The sequence below is a fragment of the Mustela nivalis genome (assembly GCF_964662115.1).
Source record: "Mustela nivalis genome assembly, chromosome: 1".
Taxonomy (NCBI): Eukaryota; Metazoa; Chordata; class Mammalia; order Carnivora; family Mustelidae; genus Mustela; species Mustela nivalis.
The window spans coordinates 109,572,760-109,592,393 of NC_139020.1; the positions used below are offsets into that span (position 1 = coordinate 109,572,760).

General features: G+C 37.5%; 1 protein-coding gene across 1 annotated transcript in view; it reads left to right on the forward strand.

Moving 5' to 3' along the window:
• Window positions 1–1,094: 1,094 nt before the first annotated feature.
• CLDN16 (claudin 16) overlaps window positions 1,095–19,634 on the forward strand; it is a 74,646-nt gene continuing 56,106 nt past the window's right edge. Inside the window, exon 1 of the mRNA XM_082688571.1 lies at window positions 1,095–1,332. The gene's annotated coding sequence lies outside the window, so the exon portion shown is untranslated. The remainder of the gene's footprint in view (window positions 1,333–19,634) is intronic.

Below are 19,634 nucleotides of genomic sequence, written 5' to 3' on the forward strand. Positions count from 1 at the left end.
ATTTTTATTTACCCAGAATTATAAGTACAGGGAATAGGAAGACTGGCTTTCGCTCAGAAAAGAATATAGGAAAAATGGGCAAAATTCTGGGACAGAGGAAAAGGTAACCTAACACCAGTGTGGACCCTAAAATTGGTGTATTTGGTGGATAAAAGGATCTGACTACTGGCATCCCTGCTTTACCTCGGTACACTCAGGGCTGCTGTTATCTGTGTGAAACTGCACTGTCAGTTCCTGGCTCTTGTTCTCCTACTAACTCTGTGGGCTCCCAGTGTAGATACTACTAGATAGTAGGTCTTTCATGAATTTTCTGCTCCTTCTGTGGTGGATCTCAATTTAGGGAATTTCTCTTCTCCTCCTCCCCAGATTACATACTTGCTGCACTGCAGGAATGTAATTTCTCCTCCCTTAGTTACACATTCTCTCACTGCACTTAAGGAATTTGAGCTACTTCCTATCATTTTTTAATCACCCTATTTGGCAATCCTGGAGGCTTTTGAGCATACTCTCATCTACTCCCTATTCCTGTCCTCTATAAATGAGTGTAGTGTTCTCCCCAGGTCCATCCCTTCAGTTCTGCTTTCTCTAATTCACTTATTTTTTAAATGTCCTGGCCCTGTTCTTTCTTTAGTAAAAACAGCAAAATGCTCTGGAAGGACTTTTTGGAAAGAAAAAAGCATTTTGGTTCTGGTTTTACCATTGGTGGCTGTTCAGCTTTGGAGCAAATGTTTTACCTCTCTGGGCTTCTGGTTACTCATTTATGAAATATAGGAAGAGGCCAAAATAAATGCATATTAACAACTTTCTTATCCGTAAAGTTCTAGGACTCTTAGTTTGTCCAGGTGATCTGATAGTGGATCTGTCTATTGACCCTTTATGGGTCATGGTTGTATGTTTATTACTATATTTGTGACTTTGTATTTAAATAACCTCATTCACTTCTTTAGGTAATATATGTTTCTTAAGCTAGGGCTGACCCTATGCCAGGTCCTGGCTAAGCACAAAGAGAAGGACAATTGTGGCCAGTCCCTTCAGAGCTTACTGTGTAACTAGGAATACAAATGAACATTCACAAGTGTGATGAAAGTAGCAGATGATACAAGTGGAGGTACTCGGGGATGCAAGACAGAGGAGTGTCTCCTAATCAGGAAAGCCTCCCTGAAAGGACTCCAGACAGAGACCGAAAGGAGAGTATTCTGGAAAGGGAAAGGAAGAATACTCCAGACAGAAGAATAGCATCTTAGAATGCCTGGAGATAAGAGAGATCAAGGATTTGAAAGGATGTCTGGATAGCTGGAGAAGAAAGAATATAGGAGCAAGAAGCAAACTGAGGTGGGTACATGGTTAGATTTTGTTCAGGGCATTTTGAATGAATTTAAGGTTTTGGACTCTATCCTGTGAGGAATGAAGAATATCTACAAAGTTTTAAGTAGGGAGGTTCCCTGTTTATGTCTACATTTTAAGAGTCTCAATCTAGATTCATAGTGATGATGCAAACGAAATAATTTTTACTGCATGCTTACTGCAGGCACAGCTATAAATTATCCTGCTTAATCCTCGAAACAACTATATTAGTTTCCTAGGGCTGCTGCAACAAATCATCACAAAATGGATGGTTTAGAATAACAGACATCTATTCTTTCACAGTTCTTGGCTAGAAGTCTGAAATCAAGATGTTGACAAGGTCATGCTCGCTGTCTTTGCAGGCTCTAGGGGAGAATCCTTCCTTGACTCTTCCTAACTTTTGGTGGTTGCTGACAATCCTTGGTGTTCCCTCACTTGTAGATCTACCAGTCTGATATCTGCCTTCCTCTTCATATGGCCTTCCCTCATGTATCTCACATTTTCTTTTCTCTATCTATCCCTCTGTCTAAATTTCTCTCTTTTGGGGGGACCTGGGTGGCTCAGTCTGTTGAGCCCCTGACTCTCGGTTTATGCTCAGGTCATGATCTCAAGGTTGTGGAATCCAGCCTCAGGCTGGATTCCACACTCAGAGGGGAGTCTCCTCCTTTCTCTCTCTCTTTCTCTCCTCCTCTGCTCCCCCCCCTAAAATTAAAAAAAAAAAATATTTTAAAAATAAATAAATAAATAAACGAATAAATACTAATCACACTGTAATCCACTGTGACGTGATCTTGATTACATCAGCAAAGATTATTTCTAAATGATCCCATTCTGAGATTCTAAATCAGTTTTAATCGATTCTATTTAAGCGACCACAATGACTCTAAGAGGTTAACCCAATTTGAGAGATGAGGAAACTGAAGCACTGTGAAGTTAGGAAGTGTGTATAAAGTCACAAATTTAATATGGGACCAAGCTGGGGAGCAGGGAGATCAATAAGAAAACTATTGCAGAGTGATGATGGTGGTAGCAGGCAGTGAGACAGGAAATGTGGATCATTCTGGTAAATAATTTTAAGATTTATTTACTTATTTGAGAGAGAGAGAGCATGAATGTGTGGGAGCAGAGAGGAGAGCCCAACTCAGGGGCCAATCCTACAACCCTGACATCATGACCTGAGCTGAAATCAAGAGTTAGCACTTAACTGACTGAGCCACCAGGAGCCTCATGATACATTTTTAAAATTAAAACAAGTAACACTTGTTAAAAATTTTATGTGAAGGATAAATAAGTGGAAGGAGGCAAGAAAAACTACAGATTTCTGACATGAGCGACTGAATGGAGTTTCTACCATTTACAACCACAGAGTGCACCGGTCAAAGGGCAGATTTGGAGAGAAAAGGGATCAGTTCAGGGTTGTCAGTGTTGAGTATGATACCCATAGGACACGTGATCATAGATGGGTATAATAGCCTAGAGCCCCAGAGAAAGTTGGACTAAATCATCAAAAAATTGAGTCATTCATTCATCATTTATCAAATATTTATGAGTGCCTACCATGTACAGTCACCATTAAGACTGCGAGGACACAGCTAGGACAACAGGCAAAGTTCCTACTCTCATGAAAATGCTATTCTTAATGAGGGAGACAGACAATAAACAACAAAAATAAATAAGACAATTTTAAATAGAGGTAAGTAATGTGGAGACAATAAAAACAGGTAATATCAAAATGAATGACTGGCAGAGAGTACTTCTTTCAGTTTAGGTGGTAAGAGTGGATTTCTCTGAAGAGGAGATGTGTAGAAGCTGACTTCATGTCTAAGTGTACAAGAGCCCCGAGGCAGGAGATTCTTCGCAGTTTGCGAGGAACACAAAAAGAAAGAAGGCCAGCATAGGCAGAGCACAGAGAACCTAGGGAGTGGGGGAAGGGGGATAGTGGAGAATAAGGCCAGCATGTCAAGGTCCGTAGGTCGGTAGGAAGCCTCAAAATTCTGTGTGTGTGTGTGTGTGTGTGTGTGTGTGTGTGTGTGTGTACCTGTGTGTATCTTTGGGAATAACATGATCAGATTTTTGTTTTTCGAAAGCTATGAGAGTGGAAGGTACCACCCACAGACAGAAGGGAGAGAGAGAAGATTGAGGCAAAAGAAAGACCTACCATTACATAAGTTTCATGAAGAAGAGGTGGTCAGACCATAAAGTAGAAAATAATATACTTTCTTTTCTACTTCCCCTATTAAATTAAAAGCCACCACCTGAATGCCAAAAAAGTGTCTTGCACAAAATTATCTCGATAGTTACTCAACATAATAGTAAAGCAAAGATAAGATAGGACCCCCATTTGTAGTATTTCTCATCAATGACACCTAGTTCTTTTTTTTTTTTTTTTCTTGAGTCCACATCCTTGGCTATGTGACTTACCTGTTTTTTGCTTGTTTGTTTGTTTGTTTGTTTGTTTTCCATGAAAGTAATATAGTATAATTTCCCAGCCTTTGACTTTCACAAGGGTTGTTCGACTGTGTGACTAGTTTTGACCAGTGGTATGAGCCTGTTCTGAGTGTGGATGTTAAGGGGCTTTGTGTGTCTGCCATCTGCCATCACCTGAGAAAGACATGCTCCAGCTAGACCCAGGACCAAGGAAGAGAGAGGCATAAAGTGCAGCTGCCCTGCTATGCTGCCCCATCGGGCCGGCCCTATAGCAAAGGCCCTTCTCTAAGTGGCAGGTCTATAAATGAGTTCAGCCCAGATTAGCCTAGATCAGTAGAGTCAACTCACAAGCATAGAAATTAGAAAATGAAGGTTTGGTGTTAAAACTGTTGAATTTGAGGGTAATTCTGATGCACTACAATCGTTACTGATTCACCAGTCTTCAGAGAGGGTGACCTTGTTAAAAAGCTGTAGGATAATGAGATACTGATGGGTGAGTCAGGGAAGGGCAAAGAAAAAGCAGCCAGTCATCTCCCACAACCACATCGAAATATTTCAGAAAGATTCTAAGAGCCCAGTAGAAATATCTGAAGATTTGGTTTAGAAAGGAGCATAACTTTGCGCTATGATTCATTTTATTCCCTGTGTAAAATCTGCTAAATTGACCCAAAGTCCAGCGTAAAATAATAAAGCCTTTCTATGTGAGAGCGGTGCTTGGGGTTTAAAAACCATCATTTATGATGACAAATAAACTATATTGTAGAGGTTGAACTATATTATTAAATTACTTTTTTTTTTTTTTTTTTTTAGGCTTTAACTTTTTATTTTTTATAAACATATATTTTATCCCCAGGGGTACAGGTCTGTGAATCACCAGGTTTACACACTTCACAGCACTCACCAAAGCACATACCCTCCCCAATGTCCATAATCCCACCCCCTTCTCCCCAACCCCCTCCCCCCAGCAACCCTCAGTTTGTTTTGTGAGATTAAGAGTCACTTATGGTTTGTCTCCCTCCCAATCCCATCTTGTTTCATTTATTCTTCTCCTACCCACTTAAGCCTCCATGTTGCATCACCACTTCCTCATATCAGGGAGATCATATGATAGTTGTCTTTCTCTGCTTGACTTATTTCGCTAAGCATGATACGCTCTAGTTCCATCCATGTTGTCGCAAATGGCAAGACTTCATTTCTTTTGATGGCTGCATAGTATTCCATTGTGTATATATACCACATCTTCTTGATCCATTCATCTGTGGATGGACATCTAGGTTCTTTCCATAGTTTACCATTCTCAAGATACTGAAAATGATTTACTCACTGTGAAAAAGAAAAATGGCAAAGCATACTTTTTTAAAAGATTTTATTTATTTATTTAACACACACAGAGAGAGAGAATGAGAATGAGAGAAGAGAGAGATCATAACTAGGCAGAGAGGCAGGCAGAGAGAGAGAAGCAGGCTCCCTGCTGAGCAGAAAGCAAGATGAGGGGCTCGATCCCAGGACCCTGAGATCATGACCGGAACAGAAGGCAGAGACTTAACACACAGAGCCACCCAGGCACCCCTGCAAAGCATATTTTTAAAAGCAAGCAAAAACTGCTAATTCCAATTTTAAATGTTGAAAAGAGTAGTACCAAAATTGAGAGAACATGCAAAGGTCATAAATGTGGCAACTTTGTAAATTCATCCTCTGCCATCTACTTGGCTTCCTCCCATCTTCCCTACCTGTTGTGATCGCTTTTATCTATTCTGTGGGAAGACAAACAACCTTGATTTTCAAATTCTCACTTTACCTTGAATCTTTGTGTGTCTGATACCTTAAGAAAAAGCATCTGTGTTTTATAATCATGTATTTGTATCCTTTTTTTTTTCTTTCTGTATTGGCTGATTCAGAACTATTGCCATATCTACCTTGTCAATATCAAGATGTCATTTCAAAACATGTGAATATTATTAGGACATATAAAACCCAATAAAGATTGTACAACATGATTTTTTAAGGTCTATAGTGTGATGATTTCATGTACGTACATCTTATGAAATGAATACCACACTTAAGTTAATTCACACATGGATCTCCTCATATACTTTTCCTTACTTGTGTGCCTGTGTGTGGGGGGTAGAGAACCCTTAAGATCTATTCTCTTAACAAATTTCAAGGATGTAATACAGTATTTTTAACCTTAATCCCATTGCTATACAGTGGACCCCAGAACTTTTCGTATAACAAAATTTATATCCTTTGACTATATGATTTTTTTCATATACAATTTGCCAGTCATGACTTAATAAAGCTGGGAAAATGTTAAATAAATAAATAAATAAATAAATCAAGGAAAAAAATATATATATATAGCTTACCAGTAAAGGGAATGGTGTTTGGAGTCAGGAATATGCCAGGTTGAATTTCAGCTTCTCTGCTGACGTAGCGGTGGCTGGCATAAGAATTGCACCTCCCAGAACTATGGAGAGCATAATTGACTACTCCGGCCCTGGCTACTGGATTTGAAATCCCTTCCTGTGTTTGGGTTGAGGCCATGCCTTCCACAGCGGCTTAGGCCTATGACTGAAAGTGGCAGACATCTTTAGCTGACCCATTCTCTTTTGTTAATAACTTTGGCTCAAGGGCTCCCCCAAATTTTGCCAAACTTCTTAGACTTCGGGAGTCTACGATGCTTTCATCCACGCACCTCTCCCACCCACCCCTCCTTCATTCTGGGTCTAACTTGGATTGCGGTCTTCCTCCTTCCCCTCCCTTCATCTTTCCTCCCACACAAATGTTTTCTCTAGTAAATTTTTTGCACATTTAATACCACCTTGGAAGCTGCTTCTTTAGAACCCAGAATAATATCCTAGACTTCCCTGAGTTTCAGTCTCTTCATGTGTAAAAGAAAACCTATTCCATAGGATTATAACGTTTAAGTGAATTCAAAGCAAAATTGTACAGTGATGAATTAGTTAATGGAACCCTTCATTATTGATGGTATAATTATAACTGTTAAGGGGATGCTGTTGTTGCCGTTGTTGTTGCTCGGGTCGCAAACATGCAATGCGTTAGCAGATCTTGGACTAAGGATTGTCTGTTATGGAGAAATAGATGTCAAATAAGTGAAAAATGAAATAATAACCAAGAAATGAACTATATACACAATTTATACAAATATAAGATCTTAAAAAAATCACCAAGACCTCAGATTATTTGACCTAGTAGTCATCTGAAGTGAGAGATGGTATTTGATCTCAGGGTGAAGTAACCTGGCCTTGGTGTGTTACAGAGCCACTGGGAACTCAGTTCTCTTTGATTAGGGAAATATTCAAGAGCATTCGGGTTAAACCGACCCATCTTCTCCCAAATATAATCAGCATGTTAGGGAGAGGTCTCACAATGCAGCAAAATATTTTTCTTAGCTTGAATTATCCTGGTAATTATATAAATTCTGTATTCTGCTTTAGTTGAGAGCACACAGGTAATTAATGATCTTCATTTGATAGTGGTTACAATGTGGGATCATGATTTACTGAATGTTATTTGTCTGAAACTGAAGATGGAGGGCAGCTGAAGGAGTGAATTTTTTTTTAAGGAAAATAATAAAACTTAATAAAAGAGTTCAGGATCACTTCTTTCTAATGTCAAACATAATTAAATATGTTTAAAGAATAAGAAAGAACTACCAAGGGAGTTTTTTTTTTTTTTTAAGACATTGTGCCTAGCACATTAGTTCTCAATAAATATGTTGTAGTTAATTATGTTGGAATATATCATACATAGGGTACAAGATTAGGATACTCTTTATTCAGATCTGCCCTACAGATCTAGGTAAAAGGATGGAAGTAGAATGATGAACAAGATGAACATTCAAGGTCATTTCCGGCTTTAGGAATATTTATGACACAATTTTAATCCAACAGTGAATTCCATTTTATGTAGCAAAGTGAGGTTTAAATTACTTATCCCAGAAAAAGCAAATCAGGTTAGCTTCTAATCATATAATTAGAAATCAACTTACTATGGTTGAGAAAAGTTGCACAAAAAACTGTTATATTTGAATGTGATGGCCTTTCTTTTTTCCCTTTCTTTTCCTTCCTTTCTTCCTTTCTCCCTCTCTTCCTCCCTTCCTCTCTTTCTCTTTCTTTCTTAGTGGCCCATTAGTATAAGTCAAAGCTATAATTCCAGGATATCCAAAGGACCTTGAAATGCTGCTATTGCTTTCAGAATAGTTTGAGACACCCAATGAACATCTTTTAGAGTTTATCATGGCTTTGTTGCTTTTCTTACATCAAGTGCCTGCAGGCAGGAGGTAGATCATTGATTTAAAGCAGTTATGATAATGCTGTTATTTCGTGACTTGCTTTTCCTTTTCTTCTGCTCTTCTCTCTGCTCTTCAAAATTAGGCGTCAGACAGATGTGAGTGTAGTCCCAGCTCAGCCTCTAGAAGTTGCGTGGCCTAGGAAGGGTCCTTGACCCCAACTTCAGCTAGATTTCCTCCTCAATCCTTAATAAAGTATTAAGGCCATAGTAAATGCTCAGTAATATTTGTTGAGTATATAACTTTATAAAATGAGATCAAAACAGCATCTACCCTAGAGAATTACTATAGGATTCCCACAAAGCCACAGAGATTGCCACACACTTGGTTATCCTTTATGTTGCTTAATATATTATTAACAATATTAAACACAAGATGGGCTACATTTTTCCATAACAGTGTGAGTGATGTCGTGGGATTCTCCCTGCTTTCGATCTTCACCCCCTACTTTCTACACTACTACCCCATTTTTTTTTTCCTAAAATCTAAACACTATCATGACAAGCCCACGACCTCCAGGAGCTTCTCATTTTTTATGGATATGGCCTTCAAACTCCTAACAGTAAAAAAATTAAAAATTTAAAAATTAAGTATGCATCACAGAAATATATATATTTAATTACTTATGTGTAATATCCATGGACTGCCAAGTTGTCATATACTACTTACATTATAAACATCTAAAAATAAACTTAAGAAGAGTTTATGATCAAGATGAAATAAATAAAGTTTTGCTGATCAGAGTGGATCTGTTTTGATATTCAGGCTATAATATATACCTAGGGTCAAGTCCATTTTAATAATTGAGGTATCAAACAGTCCTCTTGATATGTTTTTTTTTCCCTCTTTTTTGGTCTGACTCTATCACACCTGCTTGCAACCTTCATTTTAATTTACAAAGTTGCTGACAAAGAGCTGGGTCCAATGTTGAATGTGACAGCCCTGCTGTTTTGGTCTCTTACGGTTGGTGCAACCAACGACCAGGAATGTGGTGGCTTAAAAGAACAGGACTTTATTTTCTCACAATTCTGGAGGCCAGATGTCTGAAAATATTTTCACCGGGCTGAAATCGAGGTGTTGGCAAGATCTGCACTCCCTCGGGAGGCATGCTCTGGAGGACAAGTCCTTTCCCTGCCTCTTCAAGCTTCTGCTGGCTTCCGGCAATACTTGCTTGAAATCACAAACTCTCTGCTTTCATGAGGATGTGGCCTTCTCTTCTGTCTATATCAAATTTTCCTCTAACTCCCTTCTATTAGGACACAGGCGGCTGCATTTAGGGCCTACCCTGCTAATCACAGCTAATTTACTTATATTAGAATCCTTAATTTAACCACAGCTACAAAGTCTCCTTTTTTTGCCATATAAGGGAACAGTCACTGGTTTCAGAGATAGGGACAGAGGTATCTTGGGGGTGAGGAGGGAGCACCTCATTTGGCCTACCACAGTTTCTTTGCAGGAATGTTTAACAAGACTGGGTAGGCAAGAATTATGAAATGGCTCCCAAAATTCCTACTCCCTGGTGCGCATGCCTTGTATAAAATTCCTTCTCTTGGGGGCGCCTGGGTGGCTTAGTGGGTTGAGTCTCTGCCTTTGACTCAGGTCATGATCTCCGGGTCCTGGGATCGAGCCCCGCATCGGGATCTCTCCTCAGTGGGGAGCCTGCTTCTCCCTCTCTCTCTGCCTGCCTTTCTGTCTACTTGTGATCTCTCTCTCTGTGTCAAATAAATGAATAAAATCTTAAAAAAAAAAAATCCCTTCTCTTGAGTGTGGGTGGAACCATGATATGACAGATTTCATTCCTGTGTTTATATTATGTCACATGGCAAATGGATTTTTTAAAAAGATTTTATTTGCTAGAGAGAGAGAGGGAGAGAGAGAGAAAATATGAGTGGAAGGGAAGGGCAAAAGCAGGAGGGAAAAGGGTAAGAAGACTCCCCACTGACCAGGGAGCCCAACGAGGGCTAGACCGCAGGACCCTGAGATCATGACCTGAGCCAAAGGAAGATGCTTAACTGACTGAACCACCCAGGTGCCCCACATGGCAAATAAATTTTGAAGTTTCCATTAAGGTCCCCAGTCTGATTATTTTAAATTAATCAAAAGGAAGACTATCTGGATAGCCCTGGCTTAATCAGGAAGCAGCCCTTACAGGAAGTTGCTCTGAAGCTTGAGATTTTTCTCTTGCTGGTCTCGAAGAAGACAGAAGCTGCCATGGGTTCTATAACTAAAGGAACAGAACTTTGCCAACAACTTGAATGAGTTTGGAAGAAGACAGCAAGACTCCCATGGGATGAACGTCCCAGCCACCACTTTGCAGCCATCTGAGACCCAAGCAAAAAATCCATCTAAACCATGCACAGACTCCTGACCCGTGAAAACTATGAGATAATAACTAAAAAACTGGTGTTGTTCTGAGCCACCTGCTTAATCATACACTGTTAGTAAACAACAACAAGAGGTGCCTGGGTGGCTCAGTTGGTTAAGCCTCTGCCTTCCGCTCAGGTCATGATCTCAGGGTCCTGGGATCGAGCCCTGCATCGGGCTCTCTGTTCAGCAGGGAGCCTGCTTCCCCCTCTCTCTGCCTACCTCTCTGCCTACTTGTGATCTCTCTCTCTCTCTATGTCAAACAAGTAAATAAGTAATATCTTAAAAACAACAACAACAACAACAACAACAAATAGTTCATAGAATAATGATAAAAAGACTTGTGAGAATTAGGGTAGCTAAATCTAGACAAAAGTGTGCACTGATATGGATACATGTCCATTGCAATATGTGGCCTTACTCTCAATGTGAATAAATGAGAGGAAGTGCTACTGTCAATCCCGTTGGCCTTGTGGGCCTCCCCATTTATTCCTCTTAGGGTACTTGGCTTACCACATGTGTGACATCTGACTAGCTGACTGACAGCTAGAATGTCCGGCAGGTCTCACAGTATCTGAAATCATGACCACAACATTTAAGGGCCTCTACAATGTGATTTCAACCTATTTTTAGAATCCTATCCTTCAATTTGCCTCCTATCTTTATTGTCCCTTTACTTAAACAATGCTGGAACACTCCCTGATCTCCAAATGTACAGTTCTATTCTCCATGTTTTCTCAGTCTCTAGTTCAACAACTTTACTGAGAATGACCTCGCTTCCCTTCACATGCTAAGTTCTTTTTAATCAGTCAAGATGCTGTTCTGACCTTTTTGGAAATCCTTCCCAGACAACTACCATCTTTAGTATGGCTGACATTTGTCATGTCTTTGTCCAACAGGCCTTTGCACATCCTTTTGATATAGCACTCATATTACATCATTATAGCTTGTTTTTATTGAATTTAATACTTGATTGTGAGTGCCTCAAGCCTCCTGCATTTGATCATTGCCCCATTTCCCCTTTGTGGTGGGCATCTTCACTTCTGATAATAATATATGTGCTTCTTTGGGAAATTATTATTTCTCCATGTGTTTTGTGTTGACCAGCACAGGCTTCTTGTTCCCGTGATGGCAAGACAGATGGACCAATCATTGTACCCTGGTGCTGAGGTCATAGTCTGTGATAGCATGTGACTAAAACTGGGAAACCAGGAGCATCTATCTACTTGTTGGATAGGATGCTGCCCAATATATAAATTGCTTAATAAAACCAATAACATCTTCAAAAACAAACAAACAGAACTGGGAAATGAGAGCCCTTTCTATTTTTTTTTTTTTAATGATGCCATTACAGGATAGCTCTATCCTCTTTGTGAGGTTGTGGAGGATGTAAGCCTTGGACTATTTGAAACAATGAGTTGGTCCTTATGGAGTTTCTGCCCTTAAAGCATAAAGGCAATACATAGGGAGAAACAGAGAGAAGAGATGGGACATCTTCAGGGATTTATTACCTGGGACTCAGATGTCTGGAGACTAGATCTATCACTGCCCCTTCTTCTATCCTTACCTTTTCATGTCAACTCATTAAATCCTCTTGGCGTGGGTAGTTGGATTTCTATACACTCTACAGAGTTCTGCTTTACACTTCTGGGGTACTAACATGTAGACTGGTTCACAGAAGGTGTTCACAGTAGTTGTTCAAGAAATAAACATTATTCTAAATGTCTTATATATTTTGGAGAAGATACACTATTATTTTTACTTGCATAAAAGAAACTAAAATAAACTCAAACACATGTGAAACATTATGAGGTTATTTTTAGAACTTTTTTGTGTTAACCTTACTCTTCCACACAATAAACCCCTAGTAATCTGGCCTCTCTTTCTCATACCATCATTACATGTTCTGAAGTAATTACACGTCTATGATAAATAGGGATTGCCATGGCTAGACTTGGACTCATTTCTTTTTGACTTGTTGATACCTTTCATTTTGTTTTTATATTTTTATTTTTTACCAGCAATTGATTTCTGTGAACTTTTTTTATCCAACTTCAGCCAAATACTAAAAGACACATTGACTTTGGAAAATTTCAAGTCCTAATTCCCTCTCTTTAAACTTTTGGTTTAGGGGTGCAGGGGTAATGTGCTAATGTGCTTCTGTTTACTTACTGCTTTTTTGAAACTTTTCTTTAAAAAATTATCTGAGAAATGATTTTATAGAAATATAAACCTTTTCTCTGGGATGCTCTAAAAATAATAAGAATGTTTGTTTATTTGTTTGTTTAAAAGATATTACTTATTTATTTGACAGAGAGAGAGAGCACAAGCAGGGGGAGCAGCAGGGAGAGAAAGAGGGAGAAGCAGGCTCTCCACTGTGCAGAAAGCCCAATATGGAACTCGATCTCAGGACCCTGGGATTATGACCTGAGCTAAAGGCAGATGCTCAACCAACTGAGTCACCACGTGCCTCCAAAATAATAAGAATTTAAAAGAACATATGAGATCTCAGAGTATTAGAAAAAACATGAATTCATGGGTTTTACATATCATTATCCCATAATTCCCATAGTAAACATGTATAGTGTTATAATTTTTTCAAAAGAAATTTTCCTCACAATCCTGAGGGAATCAATACAGGCCATTTTAATGTAGTGTTCACATTCACTAATATCTCAGTGACATGCAGATCATCAATGCCAGGAGGTCACTCATATAAAGGGAAAACTGAAATATAATGAACTGTTGTGTAGCTTAGGTATGAAAAGAAACAAAAAAGAGTGGAGCAATATCCAGGTCCATACTAAGATTTTCAAGTCATAATTTTTTTTACCTTTTTTTTTTTTTTTGAGGGTTATCTGGAGTCTCTCAATTTTTATCTTTTATGGTCTTTCACATGAAGACCTTCCGGTCATTAAAGTTAAACTAATCCTCAAAGAAATCAAGAGGGAAGCCAATATGATGTTTGCAGAAAATAGTAACAACCATCATCTTGGTGTGTTGGGTGTATGAAATCTTTTTTCCTTACAAGTTCTTGTATCGAACAAGTGCAAGCAATATACTATTAATTACTTCTTTAGGTTATTATTATAACTGCAGTTTATGAAATTAACAAACAACAAGCTTGAATGTGTCTTTTCCATTTTTCAGATTTTTCTCCTTTAATGACTAAAAAAATATAGCTATAGTAATACACTATGATCTTGAAGATATACTAACTTTCAAATTTAGATGATTAAATTTGCAACAAAGTGTTGGTATACAGGGAGCATTAGCTACATCATGTCTGTGAATCTGTAAATTTTCAGACTAATGTACCTGTTGATGGAAATTTTTGACCTGCCATGCACAAATAACACTGTAGTAATTACATATTTGTGATGAACCAAAAGCATGTTTATCCAAAATGACTAGATAACTCTTTCTTAGTCTCCCTGAAACCCAGTGTTATTCATACATAAACATATAAAATAATTTATTTCATTACAGAGCTGACATTTAAAAGCGGTAGGGATATGATATTACATAAGTGGTATTGAGATGGCTCTCTAATTTGAAGAATATAGTTATACCTTTCCCTTGCACCACAAAGTCTTGCTGAAATATTCAGTGCTATAAAAGAAAACAATAATTATCATTACAACTATGAATCAGTTATATAATTTTGAATTTGAATGATTGCAGGTAACATTCATCATTTAGATTGAAAATATTTTATCATTCGATCAATCACGAAGCGTGTTATGCAATATCACATTCCAGTAGAGAATTTATCTTGTGTGGATTAATACACAAAGGTATTAGTATAACAAGTATATGATTCTCTATACTAAGTTATACAGTCTTGCATCTTATATTCTCAAGAGATAAAAATTAATGTTTCATGTTATAAAATTCCTACTATTATCCAATATATGTAAAGTCATTTTTAATGTACCCACTTTAAAGAGATTCAACCTAATCAATCATCATTATTTTCAACTTAAAAAGAAGTTAGTTGCTTCTGTTTTTACAGAGCATGTTCATATAGAGCAAATATCCTTTAATGGAGTATGTCCTGATATCAAATTTTGGCAGAATTCTGGAAATGTAGTTCTAATACATGAAACTTCTGCAAGACTATGTGGCTCATCAATAGCAGAGTTGGGATAACCTTGACTCTACTTAATCATTAAACCATACTCTTCCTTAACTGAGAACTCTGTATCCAAACAATTTTTTTCAAATTCATTGCCTCTTCTTTATTCTCATAGCCAACACCTTGGTTCAAGTGTTCTTTATCTTAAAAAATATTTTAATTGCGCTAAATACATATAACATACAATTTGCCATCTTAACCATTTTTAAATGTACAATGCAGTAATATTAAATACATTCCTAATATTGTGCAACCATCATCATGATCCACTTCCAGAACTCTTCATCTTGTAAAACTGAAACTATACACACTAAATAATAACTGTCCTTCTCACCCACCCCCAGCCCCTAGCAACCACCATTCTACTTTCTGTCTCTGTGATTTATCTCACATAAGGGAAGTCATATTGTGTAAAGGTTCTAAGGTCCAGCTACAGTGTGTGTGTATGTGGGGGGTGGTTTTCCTGCACATCCCACCAAACCTTTTTCTGAGACACCAGCTGGGGGCCCTACAATTTAACTCAATTCTGAGACTGTCTACTGGAGATGGCATCATATCTCACAGGTAAAGGGCATAGTCCCACAGTACACATCACTCCCCAACACACATATACTTCAGATGCTTATCAAATATGTTTCTAACCAACCAAACAGATTGGAGGTTCCAGTGATGCTTGTCTTGGGTTTAATTAATTTGCTAGAGAATCTCATAGAACTAAGCAAAACATGTGTACCAGTTTATTAAAAATTGTGATAAAGGATACGGATGAACAGCCAGATGAATTGTCACACAGAGCAAGGTTTAGGAGAGTCCCGGGTGCTGGATCTTCTGTCAGCATTGAGTTGGTGCTGATCACATGGAGGTGCATGTGTCTGCCCACCTTGAAACTCCCTGAACCCTGTACTGTTGAGATTTCATGGATGCTTTCTCACGTAGACATGATCGGTTATTAATCCCAATTTCAGTCTTTCTTCTGTCTCTGGAGAATGGATGATGGAGCTGAAAATTCCAAGTTTCTAATCATGACATTGTCTTTGTGATGATCAGCACCATTCAGGAGCCATCCAGTGGAGCACCGAGAGCCAACTCATTAAAACAAAAGATGCTCCCAGATGCTTTATCACTTAAGAATCTACAAGGCTTTGGGACTTCTATGTAAGGGAGGGTCAAAAATGAGTATTAGAACAAGAGATGCTCCTAGTGCTCTTATCACTTGGGATTTTACAAGTGTTTTAGGAACTCCGTACCAGGAATGGCAAATACCAATATGTATATACTTTATTATCTCACATACAGTATCCATCTTTTTTGAGACCGGCTTGTTACATTTAGCATAATGTCCTCAAGGTTCATTTATGTTGTAGCATGTGTTAGTTTCTTTCTCATTTTTTAGGCTGAATAGTATTTCATTGTATGTATTGCTATATTTTGTTTACCCATTCATTCCTCAATGGGCATTTGAATTGCTTCCATGTTTTAGCCACTGTGAATAATGCTGCTGTGAACATGGATGAATACTTATTATTCAAGACCCTACTTTCAATTATTTTGGGCATATACCCAGGAATGAAATTGCTGGATCATATGGTAATTCTATTTTTAATGTTTTGAGATGCGTCTGTACTGTTTTCTTTTCTTTTCTTTTCTTTTTAAGACTTTATTTATTTGACAGAGAACACAAGTAGGGAGAGAGCAGGCAGAGAGAAAGGGGGATGTTTTCCACAGTGCCTACATCATTTTATATTCCCATCAGTAGTAACACGAGGGCTCCAATTTTTCTACATCTTCGAGAACATTTGTTTTCTATATTTTTAATGGTAGCCATCTAATGAATATGAGGTAGCATTTGTTATCTTTTTTTGAGAAATGTATATTCAGGTCATTTACCCTTTTTAAAATTAGATTGTTCATTTTGTTGTTTATTTTTGTTTTTAAGGGCTTTTTATAAAGTCTGGATGTTAATCCTTTATCAGATATGTAATTTACAAGTATTTTCTCCCATTCTGTGGTTTGCCTTTTCACTCTGATAGTGTCTTTAGATGCATAAATTTTTAAATACCCATGGTGTCCAGTTTGCCTAACTTTTCTTTTGTTACCTATGCCTTTGGTGTCATAGCCAAGAAACTGTCAAATTCAATGTCAGGAAATTTTGTCTTGTGTTTTTTTTTCTTCAAAAACCTTCTTGTTTTAGTTCTTATATTTAGAACTTAGACCCATTTTGAGTTATTTTTCATATATGGTGTTAGGTAAGGGTCTACCTTCATTCTTTTGCATGTGAGTATCTAGTTTTCCTGAAACCATTTGTTGAAAATACTGCTTTTGGCACCCATGTCAAAAATCACTTGACTTTATATATATGTGAGGGTTTATTTCTGGGCTCTCTATTCTATTCCATCAGTTTATATGTGTCTTTATGCCAGTTCCGCATTGTTTTTTTTATTTTTAAGATTATATTTATTTATTTATTTGACAGAGAGAGAGATCACAAGTAGGCAGAGAGGCAGACAGAGAGAGGGAGAAAACAGGCTCCCTGCTGAGCAGAAAGCCCGATGTGGGGCTTGATCCCAGGACCCTGAGATCATGACCTGAGCCAGAGGCAGAGGCTTAACCCACTGAGCTACCCAGGCAGCCCTCCACATTGCTTTAATCACTGTGGTTTTGTAGTCTATTTTGAAATCAGAAGTATGAGTCCTCCAGTTTTGTTCTCTTTCAAGATTGTTTTGGCTATTTGGGGTCCCTTGAGATTCTATATGAATTTTAGGATTTTTTTTCTATTTATACAAAAAATTTTATTGGGATTTTGACGGGGATTGCACTGAATCTGTGGGTGACTTTAGGTAGTATTGACATTTTAATAATATTATGTTGTTTATTCTATGAACATAGGATGTGTTTCAATTTGTTTATGTCTTCTTTAATTTCTTTCAGCAAAGTTTTATAGTTTTCATAGTACAAGTCTTTGACCTTCTTGGTTAATATCTAAGTATTTTATTCTTTTTGATACTATTGTAAATGGAATTGTTTTTATAATTTATTTTCAGATTGTTCATTTTGGATGTATAGAAATGCATGTCATTTTTGTGTGCTGACTTTGTGTCCTGTTATTAACAGTTCTAACAATGTGTGTGTGTGTGTGTGTGTGTATGTGTGTAATCATCAAGGTTTTTTACATATAAGGCATATCCCCTGCAAACAGAAATGATTTTACTTCTTTTCTTCCAATTTGATTATCTTTTATAATTTTTTTCTTTCCTACTTTCTCTGGCTAGAATTTCCAGTACTACACAAGTGCTCTTTATCTTTGTTTACTAAAACAACAAGCCCTTATTTTATTTGCCCTCAGTTTCTTTTTTTTTTTTTTTCCTTTTCTCATTCCAGTTATTTCCCCATACTTTCCCCTCTTCTACAGGGATCTTTTAAAATTCCAAGCATGAACTTCAAGGGCCTCTGATTTCCTTAAGGCTAAAGTCCAATTTCTTCACATTACACTCAAAGTTCTTCACAAACATCATTGGAACTTGCTTTTCTTGGTATGTAAATGACAGTTTTCATTTTCCTACTTTGGTGTTTTACTCATGGTTTTCCATCAGCCCAGGTTGCAAGTCTCTCTCTTTCTTGCCATTTGTAATTCCTCAACTGTAAAATCTAGTTCAAACATCTCTATTTGCTCAAAGCCCTCTTTGAGTCTCCCTGACACTTACATTTCCATCTCCATGATCCCACAATATTTTACACTAGTCTCATGCCCCTTATTAAACTTTAATCCATATTGACATTAATTTATATCTCTGCTATAACATTCTCATTCCTGGGCAGGGGCGGGGTGGGGGGCGGGGAGGATGGATTATTTATTTTACTTTTAAGGTTGCATCTTCTCCAGATCCTAGGAAGCAGCACAGAGGCCTGAAGGCTGTAGGTTAGGAATCAGATTTTGAATTTTCATTCTGGATTCTCTCATCTTTACATTTCTTTTACAAATGATCTTGCATATAATTTTCTTTGTGATATGAGAAGGCAGTATTTAATTCTTGCCAAATTCCTGTTTTGTAAGCCTGCAGTGTTGCTCTGTGAATTTTGTATCGTAATGAGGGCCACAGAGAGGTGTTCTAAAGATAAATCAGAAATAAAGCATAAATTATGAAACATGTTTCCTCTCACAATGTAAGAAGGATGTCTAACTGTGAATGTACTCATTTCTCCAGTTCATCAACTTTCAAATTACAAATGCCACATAGGACTGAATATGTAAGTTAGAATGAAAATCTGGTAACACCCTCCTGAGTACAAACAAATGGATCAGCCAGGCACAGAAACTTACCTATGAATTTTCTACAACATACAAAAGATGGAAAATAGGAGCATCTCCAGGAATAGTAGCATTTGTAATATGATTGCAAGTTTGTAGGATTTTGGAGTGAGAACTAGCTGCTTATTCTCAGCATTCCATAACTGGTCCTCACAGTGAATTTTTCCTGGAAAATTCAGACACAAATCCATTGCTTGAGACTTCAACCAGTTAAGATTGCATTAAATAACAGATGATGGCCTACCCCACTTTCCTGGGCTGCCTGTATTGAAATTCAGTGTGCATACTCTTTTAATTAAATCCAGTTCTGCTGCAGATCATCTTTCTTTGAGTTGTCATTCTTGGAGATACTTCAGTAGTTATTGAAATTTATAGTTCAATTTAGTAGGTAAATTTGCCTTATTATGGCCCTTTCTTTGAACAATATTTATGATCCAAGACATTACTGAAACCCAATTTATTATTATTATTTTTTAAAGAATGAATTTAACAAATTGCAGATGGTCTCATTCTGGGCTAACTTTCTAATATTCTGTTGTTTTGATGCATATTATTTACTCAAGTTAATTAATAAACTTGTTGGATAAAAGCCTTTGGAACTTTTCTTATGACACAGTAAGTATAGTAAGTATGATGTGTAATCAAGCTCTCAATTTGCTGAATATAATTGTGTACTTATAAAGTGCTAAAATTTGTTAATTCAAGTGCTTTAAGCACTACTCTCCATCTTGTTTGTACTGAAA